The following is a 10,166-nucleotide window of genomic DNA, read 5'->3' as shown; positions in this document are numbered from 1 at the left end:
AATAAGGTTAGGGCTCGTGATTGTTGACGAGATTGTTGGTTAGGGTTAGGGTAAAGTATCTCCTTCCGTGTTGCTCATCAGAGCGTTTAGTGATCAATATTGCTTTTAACGGGATTAAACGCCGATGCTATATTGTTTGATAAATATAAATCAATATAGATTTGTATGCTTCGAACTTAAAGCTCCAATATACCAGAATATACCAGAATAAAGATTAAATATATTATTCAAGACTACAAACAGGCAAATGCAATTGGATTAAAAGGAGAGAATGGTCAAAAACGTTATCAGATCAATCAATTTGAAATTTACATTGAATTCTATTGATTTAAAGCCGCCATTGTTCACACGAGTTGGTGTAAAACTGAGAAACTGATCGCGTAACTAGAACGTCGAAGGCGTCTGTGGTCTTTGACTTGCGTAGTAAAGTAAAGCCCCCGCCCCCACCCTACCTTGAAAATCTAGGCAAAGCCTACCGCCCCCCCCCCACACACAGACATATCCCTTTCCAACATATAATACTATTTCGAAATATCATTACTTAGTTAACTTTTTGTCCCATCGTTACTCTGCCAGCATAAAGTAAATAGTTGTCTTATTTGTTTTTAACCAGGCCGTTAAAATATCTCAATATCTGAGATGGCGAGAACAATTTGTCACTTTGAAATTTTGACCCCTGAACGCATAACGTATGTCATCGGCATGTAACAGTCATCTGTGAATAATCTCTCCGCTATATAAACTGCAAAAATAGCCTTTGATAAATTTGACAGAGTTCTGAGATAACGCAGACAGCATGTTTCTTAACGTGTTACTTGTAAGTTTAACTGTGATTCTAACAGATGCAGCTATTAAGGACGATATTTTGAATTTATATCGTCATAAATTTAATGGGGATGTAAGTATTTATTACATATTAAAGCGTTGATTGTTATTCCTTTGTGACGAGTGTTGGGTGGTTTTTCTTAATGAAACACCATATTACATACAATAAATGGTGAGCTTGTAGTTTTAACTAGTGAATACAGCTAGCACTGTATAATCTCAATAATGACTTACATTCTAGTTCAAATAATCCCGAAAATATCTGAGATAAAATCCGCTATTAGAAGTAGGTTTTGTTTGTCTTAAAATACAAATCAATAAACAAACAGAAAAGTTAAAAAAAGAACATTTGCATATTGGGTAATTGTCCTGCCCCTGCGGTTGGACTTAGATGTAGGGGTGTAGTTCAATGAAAATTGAACATCAACAAATTTGGACACTTTCTTGTGGTCGACAATTTAACCAAAAACCGAAATAAATAAACAAGTGAGCAACGCGATATTCGCTTACCCACTCGGAACTAAAATATACACGTGTAGAGCTTTAAACAGAACACTATGTGGAATACGAATATAAATCAATATTGTTCACTAAATCATACAACAGGGATAAAAACAATTCAAATGTGTGCAAAAAAAACAACTTCCAATTCTGATTTGAGTTCTGTCATTTTCTTGAATGTCAATTTCCCAAATGCAAATCACACTTATTATTTACAGGCTTAGCCATATGAGATTAGAATTCATTTCTGATTTAAACCGACTCGGCGGGGAATAAATAGTTGCGTGACTGGAAATAAGATTATTAACTCGACGGATTCGCTTTCAAACAAAGATAATCAGATAAGAAATGAGCTTACTGTGTTCACCAGACGACTTCTGTGGAATAATTGCACGAATCAATATTTTGTTGCCAGAAAATTAGCTTTTCTCTTTTTTCTTGTCCGTGAAATCCAGTAGCTTCATTTACCATTGTCAAAAGTTTTATATGCAATTTGAATAATATGAGATTGTTACTACCAGAAGATTTCCGCTTAATATTGTATTTTGTAATAATGGTTACCATTTATTCGAAATAAAATGAATTTTAAACGTATTTCCAGATTGTTAGAAGATACTTGAATTGGTCGAATAATAAGAGAGTTTATTTCTTTTTAGTTTTGCATTTACAAGGGATATTTTTTCCAAATGTAGTGGCATCAAATTGTTTTTGATTTTTAAATTCTAAATATGCTATTATTCACCATCATGAAAGGGGCAGACAATTCATTACTAGTATTTATTATCATCACAAGAACACACACATGTCCTATTTCAGGGAACTTACTATGGACCAGCTGATACCGGTACGTGTCAGTATAACCCACCAAGTCGTCCACCAGCAGCACTTCATCCTACCATAAAACATTTTGTAGCTCTTAATAAACCACAGTTCCTAGGTTCCTATTCTTGTGGCATGTGTTTTAAGGTAAATATGTCTTTGTAAACGCCTCTTGTTCTTAAATTAGAAAAAACAAAATTTGGAGAGTAAAAAGCAAGTTGGAGTAAGGCGATGGCTCAATCGCCAGGAGATCCCTTTGTAGTGTTGGCCGAGAAAATTCCTCGGGATTTCCTACTTTTGACGTGCAGGTAAAATAAGTATTGACAGCTGGAATTCGATGGTGAACAGACGGGAACGTTTACATTAACAACAAAATCCACTGCATGGCATATGAACGTCTTCATTATCCCGGTTTGTGCAGCAAAGTAGAACGTTAAACCCCATTTCATTTATAAACAAAATATAAAGGTTATAAGAATTGAACAGTTTCCTTGAAGCATTGAGAGATCATTATCAGTGCTATGACAGTTATTGTGGCGTGATGTTTCTGATTGGATTGAAGCACATGTCCGGTTCCTTGGTCAACTCTGGTGTAGGTAAATACATAAACTTTGTGAGACACGAGTCCATACGCTGTTATAACCTAGTACAGAAGCCTTGAGATTTCAATTCACAATTTATCTGCTATAAGCACTACAATTGTGACAAACTGCATTTTTTACCATAACCGTTTGAATGGCATATTATGGTTGATCAGTCGACTAGTGTGGCAATGGTACGAGGCCTGGCTGAAAAGTTCTAAGCCTAAAAAGGGTAGATAAGTTGGGTTGCAACAAACCTTTGTCACCAACAAGTACAATCATAGACATAAGAACTACAACTGTTATTATTGTCTTTGTACCAGACCATCTTGTGAATCTACCCATTGAAATCACGCAGAAATGAACAAAACTGGCTATAGTGCAGTCATCAAGTACCTGCAGCTCAAAGGACTAACCCCAACACAGATACATACTAACATGGTCACCACTGTATGGGATGATGCCCCTTCCTTTTCCACAGTAAAGAAGTGACCTATATGGTCACCACTGTATGGGATGACGCCTCTTCCTTTTCCACAGTAAAGAAGTGGGCTGTGGAATCTAAGCGGGACAGAGAGAGCCTTGGCTATAACCTGCGTCCTGGAAGGCCATCAACAGCAACCATTCACGAAAAAATTACCCGGGTGAATGACACGGTGATGGCTGATCGACGATTGACCACTCGACATATTCCCAACGTTGTAGGCATATCTCGTGGGAGGGTTAAGCACATTATCGCCAACGAGTTAGGAATGATACAAGTTTCTGCAAGATAGGTGCCAAAAGTCTTGATCAGAAACGTGTCAGATTTCTGACGTCCCGTGACAATCTGCGACGTTTTGAAGCAGAGCCTGATAATGTTTTGGCCCGATTTGTTTCCAGAAATGAAAGAAGTACTGGCCGGTCGTTATTTTCCTAGCTTTCAACGATTTATTTTTTTAGCGTGGCCGTAGAAAATTCCCCCCTGACTGCATCCAGGCCTTGCAACATCGTCGGCTACAGTGTGTACACCTCGAAGGGGACTATGTAGAAAAATAAATGGAAACCATCGACTTGGATAGACTTAGAACTTTTCAGTCAGCCCTCTTATGGTCGCTACAAGAAGTACGAAATAAAACGCGAGATGTTGTTTCGACTATTTTAATTAGCCGACAAGTGAATCCAATAGACCAACGAAAACATAATTGATATCAAGCGTGGCAATGATTAGTGAGCTGATAATGCTCGTTACCGTTGCTTTAGAATATGATTTTGAATGTTATAAGAACCGATTATTTATTTATCCATTCACAAAGTGACTCTTTGACATTAGAAAGAAAATAACCCCAATAGGTCAAGGGAATCAGATATAACTGGGATCTCAAGAGTACTCATATCATGCATTTCAATAAGTTGGAATAAGGCGGGTGATTATAAGTCTCTACAGAGATAATATTATTCTATATTATTTAGACGTTTCGTCTTGTTCCATTATATACGTGATAATCGATATTAGAACACGAATGGTAAAAATAAGTTTAAATATGGTATTGTCGTTATTCCAAGACTAATCATCGACATAATGAAACCTAATGGAACTCAGTCATTTTATCGTTTCTGATTTTAATAATAGATAGAAGTTCGTAAAATAACTTAAATTTTTTACCTGGTAATATAAGTCAATTTTTGTTATGCTTTGGTATTATTTACAATGATGTTGTATTAATTATTTTGATTAGTCGATCAATACGTTTGTAAGTTAAAATTTAATGCATCACCGAGAGACTTTTCATGATGACAATGGCGCGAATGTAAACAGTATAACAATTTGTGAACAAGAATACACACGTGTGAAAAACGAGCTACAACCCCAAATGAGAATATATCCCACATTATGTAGACGACATTGGAGTGGCATCAACAGTTTCCTTTAAAATCAAATTATTTTATTTTCACAAATCTTTCTAGGTTCATGCAGAGGGACAGGGGTTAGGTAGTAATCCTATTAATGGAGATTTTGTTGCATTTGCTAATGATCTGTGTCCAGAATGTGTTGCAGGTAAACATTATCTAATTAATATTAATACTGTATCACATATTTACCATCGATTGGGTGGGTTTAATGGCAAGTTCATATTACATGTACTCGTCCTTGGCTATCAGGAATACTACTATCTCCCCAATGATTTCATGAATTTATTGACCGCTAACAATATTGTTTTGAATAGTCCAACAAACTTAATCTATGGGGTTGGCCATCTTGATTTGTACCTACGTTCAGTCAAAGTCATCTATAGTCCGTGACGTAATTTTCAGGGCTGACTTCCCTAATTCAGCTCTGTTTACTTCATGAATATTTACAATATATAAACAAACTTCGTGAAACCGGGGTACACAATTAGGTCTGTTAGTCCGTCCGCCACTGAAGCATTAATATAATATTGAATGTCAAATGCCAGTTCCTTACCGTCCCTGAGAGGCACATGCAAACTACAAGATTATTAAAATTGGATATCTAATCAGCTCATCGCTGAAAACGGGCTCCGTGGATGAGTTTCCTATTATTAGACCAAAACTATGTACAGTAGTTGATAGCCCCTATTTGTAATGCGAGAACTGCGTACAGTAAGCAGTGCAAAAAAGGCCAGAAGATTAATCACATTAGCGCATGCATGATATTCAAAATGAGATAGCCATTCTAAACATAATATGTATCAAAGAAATATATCTACAATAATAGTAGTCATCAGTATATTAAATAGAACAAAATGTTCTAGGTGACGAGCATAACATTTCGTGATTTCCGATTTAAGTTAAGATGGTGTTTTGGCGTATCTTTGTGATTTCCAAGAATACACAGCATTATGTACAAACTCTAACATATCGGTTCAAATGCAAATGTATACCTGATGCGCTGGAGGTCATGGTGTTGTGTTTCATATGAAAGGCTAGTTAATAATTGGAAATTTAAATCAATTCTCTTTACTGTAGATTATTCAATTTCTGATTTGATCTGATATCATTAAGACACATGTGACTCTTTCCATAATACTTATCGGTAGCTAGGAATATTACACTAATACTATATTATATTATCATGGTTCTATTGATGTTTTTATATAATATGATATTTCAGGGGGTGTAAACATTTAACAGTTTTGTGCAAATAGCAACCACTGATAAATATTCAGATTGACTGTCATTTTTCGTTGACTGTGACAAAGAGTGTATATTTTAAATTTTATCAAACATTTTCATTAAATAGCAAAAGTTATGGCTTATTGACGTTTAAAAAATCATACTGCAGTAAGCAAATTATAACCAATTCACGTCAATTTCATGACTGTATGTTACAAATTTTAGCAAATAACATTCAACAAAAGTATAAAAAAATCGACTTATTTAATGATTCTTAAATATGCTCCGAATTTTTGGGAAGTGAAAATATAATTGCTAATCTGCAAGGACCAATAGTCACCGTTGACCAAATCACTTTCAGACCCGATAAAATTTCAGATTTATACTAGAGTATAAGTGTATAAATACTGCTGTAGGGGGAACAGAACATCCGGGAACCGAAGACATAATGACCTTTGCACTTTACATTTGTGGATCGCAAATGTACCAAATGACGCCATGTTCATACCTTTAGATAATTTTAAAAGTACATTATTTTATGAATGGATGCATTTTCAGGATCTCTGGATTTTGGCGAGAATGGTGATGGGCGGTGGAAGATTCAGATACAAGCAGTACAATGTCCTGTGGGGAATACTAAGCTAGAATATAAACTACAGGGCAGCAACCCCTATTATATTAAACTTCAGATCAGAAACGGGAGGTGAAGAATTACTTAACGCATTCTGACATGAAACAGTTAATATTTAGTAGCATTTAATGATGTGTTGCAGAATAATTAATTGTTAATCATATGCAGTAATAAGACAGGGCAGAATGGGAATAGCTTATACATCAAGATACTAAATACTTGACCGTACATGTGAATCTACCATGAAGGTTTTGTTTCATTTTGTCCAAACTCAAGGTCCAGATGATTTTAATTTCATCAAAGACAAATTGTATTTTAAACATTTCAAACTGCATTCGATGATCCAACAATTTTGATTGCAAGGGCCTTGGACCTTGAGTTGGTATTTAAAGTGCACATAAGATGGGTTTTGGAACTTTTGGATATGTGTAGCCAATGGTTACTATATCAACTTTACGGCAAGTTCACACCAATCTGATTGAAATTAATTCAGTTATCTTCACTCAAAGTCGTAAAAATGGACCTCCCGTGAAAACGACTTTGCCAATTATCGAAAACACTCTTAATCCCCTCAGACGCCAGTGACGTCACAGTGACCGAATGCATATTCGGAATGTTTATTCCTTAATTACCTATATACAGCCGGCGTGTGTACTCATTAACGCCTGACTGATTCCTTAATCTCCCTTAGTTCTTAATTAAATAAAACAATTGACTTCGGAATAATTCGTTTTGTAATTCATCTTAATTTAAGATCCAATTTAGATTGCCTACAACTTTTAAACTTTGAAGTCTTGAACTCTTAATTAATTTTTTACAATATGGAACTTATTGGACGAACACTTTTAATATGTAAATAATATACCGGTCCAGCTATGTGTTTTTTACTGCGAGCACTTCGCTTTTCCACATAAAGTGTAGTGTCGTTAATATTTGTCATTAATTAATCAATCCGACTATAAAAGTTATACAGGCATGGGTCATAAATTACACGTCGGTGTTAGCAGTGAGTGTTAGTGGGATTAAGAATGTTGATTAGGTAATTATCTTTTTTTACGCCGGCCAGATCAAAGACATCACTCTAAGTGGAACGTGTGCATAATACCTCATGAACGAACTAATGGTAGAATCGTACACCCACACATTAATTGTATAAAATCATTAAGTTTTACTCATCAGTTGTTTATAAGTATTATTTACCCAATAATTATTGCTCACCAGTGTTTTTGTAATCAAGTAGCCTCGTATTATTTGTTGATTGGCGTTTAAACAACAATCGTTTATCTTCTTTTTAATAAAAGTATTTTACAATTGCATTGACAGTTTAATCACTCACCAAACGGCACCAGGAACTCCACGTATGATCCCGTGCAATTTGCGTGCCGAAGTTTAACCTCATTTACTACACCCGTAGTACATGTAACCGTAAATGGTAATAAGATTCCCAGCGTTGATTGGCTGAGAAATGAGGGCGATCTATTGTACATGTTATGCATAGTCATCGGAAAATTCCATATTCACTGTAAATTTCAAATGGAGTTACGATAAAAGTTGTTCTTTATGTATAGAAATGGTTATTATTATTATATATAGCTAATAATGAATATATCGACAAATGACGGGCGCCATTATATCAAGTATTACGGGGTTATCCAAATTACCGGTAAATGCGCTAATTTCTTGAGTCGTCTTCATTTGACATGTGGCCTATTTGATGATGAGTTAGTTGTATTTTACGTCCGCTTCCACCGAGGTGATATCGCAGACAATGACGTGTTATGTGTACAAGGTGCATTAATTTACAATGTGATTAATGAGGCCTATTTAAACAAAGGCAGCTTAAATGGATCTACGGCATGATACGGCATTTGAAATTCACTCTAAAATATTCCAAATGAAAGACGATAATTCGGTGATTATGATTAGGCCAGTCATGTGGTAATTGGAACGTCAACAGACGCTTGTCAACTTGCCGTGTGTATTGATAGTGCTATATTGTACAGACGGTGAGATATTGTATAGATAATGTATATCCTATGTGTAGTGCCTGTGACGTCACCAGCCAATCAACCGGATTAAGGTCGTAATTGAAAAATTGAAAAGCGTTTTGGCGTGTCGGACACTTAAACGTTAACAGCCGACTTAATTTTAATCAGATTGGTGAGAAGTTGCCGTAAAGTTGATATAGTAACCATGGGCTATAAATACATGTAATTTAGATTTTCGATCTTACGTGGTCTTTAAGCACAGTTATGTGGTGTTTATTGATAGAAGAAAACTTACAACACTAAGTCATCCGGATGAGCCTTTGGAATAAGGGTTGATTTCATCTAAACCATGTAATTTAGACTGTAAATCACTTTGGTGTTGGGTTAGTTTTGATTCAGTGTTGGATATGACACATTGTCATCATTTGCTTTAAACAAATGATGTTATCTTCGAATTTATCTTCTATTATTCAAAATTTATAACATACTTAGAACCATAAAAATCGATATTTCTGAAAACTGTTATGTTTGGTTTCCGTTTCAAATTTTTGATATGTCTTAGTGTTACTGCTAATCAAAGAACAGTAGTAAATGTATGTATTGATAACCTAGGATATCAATGTGTCTGACTTGAATGCCCAAGTTAAAGCAAAATGAGAGCACCGCATTAAAACTATATAGTTTTAATAACACAACACGCAACTCTACACTAACAGAACTATGTTCATTCCAAAGCTTGAAATGACCCAATGCATGAACGTGTTTCTTTGTTAGAACTGACGACATTGTTTTCTACTTAAATATATAGAATCCCCGCAGCCGATTTAAAAATGATGCAATCTGGTAGATGGGTAGACATGAAACATACTGCTGATGGTTTCTGGGTTTTATCTAACGGTAAACCAGTTGATACAACTAATATTAGGATAAAGATAACAGCTGCTAATGGTGAGATTGTAGAAGATGTTATCCCTAAATTAGGTATGTATGTATTTTTACAGTTCCATAATGTATGAAACATGCATGATAGGTTGACATGAGTAGCATATTTCTTATTGGAAGAGGCTTGGTATTTGTCATTTCATATAAATGAAATGAAATGAAATGGGGTTTAACATCCTAATGTTCTGCTCCTAAACTGGGCTAATGAAGACGGGCATACGCCATACAGTGTGCTACGAGGGAACTTTTGCCCGGGCAGCTGCGCTACCGCCTACTCTTATATCGAATTCCAACTGCCAAGGGATCTTTTACGTGCACGCCAATGTGTACACGGGACCTCGGTATTTCGTCCCATCCGAACGACTGGTCAGCTGTCCTTAAGTATTTAATGTAGACAATAATTCTACTAGAACAGCAATCCAATTCCTATTTAATGTCATTGTGTACATAAACCAGGATAAACGAATAAACAAGCAACTATTACCAGAGCTAAAGACCCATGCTACTCCTAAAGACTAAAAAGCCAAGTGTACAGGGCATTTCTAAAACAATGATAAGTATGAAAACAATATCTAGTATTTGTTACCTTGGCAATCTGGGTTAACCAACATTATCAACGGAAGTGTAAACATTTTGGATCAATATGCAGCCTAAAAGGATATATATATGGTTCGTTATATCGTTGAAATTCATCACACCTATGGCCACCGAGATCATGACATATCACATATATAAAAGCATTCCTCCTGAATTATTAATGGC

General features: G+C 35.5%; 1 long non-coding RNA gene across 1 annotated transcript; it reads left to right on the top strand.

Annotated features, from left to right (window-relative positions):
* The first annotated feature begins 755 nt into the window (after window positions 1-755).
* Window positions 756-6,420, top strand: LOC126817313 (uncharacterized). Its single transcript, XR_007678975.2, has 4 exons — window positions 756-898; window positions 2,143-2,292; window positions 4,674-4,764; window positions 6,402-6,420. It is a non-coding gene; the product is annotated as an uncharacterized LOC126817313 (long non-coding RNA).
* The last annotated feature ends 3,746 nt before the right edge of the window (window positions 6,421-10,166 follow it).

Source organism: Patella vulgata, chromosome 4 (assembly GCF_932274485.2).
Source record: "Patella vulgata chromosome 4, xgPatVulg1.2, whole genome shotgun sequence".
Lineage (NCBI taxonomy): Eukaryota > Metazoa > Mollusca > Gastropoda > Patellidae > Patella > Patella vulgata.
The sequence above is the reverse complement of the archived record's forward strand: the minus strand, read 5'-3'. Positions and strand labels throughout refer to the sequence as shown.